The following is a 1212-nucleotide window of genomic DNA, read 5'->3' on the forward strand; positions in this document are numbered from 1 at the left end:
TTATTCCTCCATTAAATCAGAGCTACTTATCAGAACAGACATAAGTCACCACGTCTGAAAGTACTCAATCCCAGTTCCAAGCCAGAACAGACATAAGTCACCACATCTGGGGGAACTACCTTTTAAAACTCACTTCCATACCAAAACAGACTTATGTCACCACGCTTGGTAGGAAGTTTCTCAAAATATAGTTTCGTACCAAAACAGACTTACGTCACCACGCTTGGTAGAAACATTTCCCAAAATCCCGTTCCAATACCAAAACAGACTTACGTCATCACGCTTGTTAGGAACATTTCCCAAAATCCCGTTCCAATACCAAAACAGACTTACGTCATCACGCTTGGTAGGAACATTTATCAAAAACTTATTCCATACCAAAACAGACTTACGTCACCAAGCTTGGTAGAAATATTTCATTTAGTTTCAAAGATATAAAATAACCATTTTTATGAATCATAAATAAATAAATAAATATTTAAAAACTTATAAAATTTTCAACAAAAAATCATCCGGACAACAAGTCCGGTCAACTAATCCGGTCAACAACCATCCGGTTTACAACACTTGGACTAAAATCCACTTTGTCCGGATATCTAATTCGGTCAACACACCAAATATTCTTTGAACGGTTTAACACTTGGAACAATATTTATATTGAGCGGATAACAAATCCGGTCAACAGTCCGTTCAAGACTCAACCGGTTTAAGACTAAACCGCTCACCACTCAACCGGTTTACCAACTCCGGTCAACAAACCGTTTAAGGTTTGTCCGGTTTAAAACAATCCGGTCACTAAACCTTTCAAGGCATGTCCGGTTTAAGACAATCCGGACACTAAACCGCCTAAAGCTTATCYGRTTTATACCCTTATCCGACCAAGCTTTGTCCGGTTTAAATGCTTATYCGGTCAAGCTTCATCCGGATAAACACTTAGACAAAAATCACCAAAATTTCTTTTCAAATAAGAACAATACGAAATATGAATTCAAAACCAGTAGAAAGCTTTTATGTAAAAAGTTTTAGAACCACTCACCTTAAAAGCTTTTGAAYACAAAATGCTATGAATCAATCCCTTTTGAAACTTTGACACTTGCAATCACTTGAAATCACCCTCTCTTGATAAACCGGATAACTCCTCTTAGAACTTCTCAAATTTCTTTCCAAAGTGGAAGGAAAACCAAATGAAGAGGTTAAAGCCTCTTTTTATAC

Source organism: Cynara cardunculus (genome assembly GCF_001531365.2).
Source record: "Cynara cardunculus var. scolymus isolate 2C chromosome LG 10, CcrdV1, whole genome shotgun sequence".
NCBI lineage: Eukaryota > Viridiplantae > Streptophyta > Magnoliopsida > Asterales > Asteraceae > Cynara > Cynara cardunculus.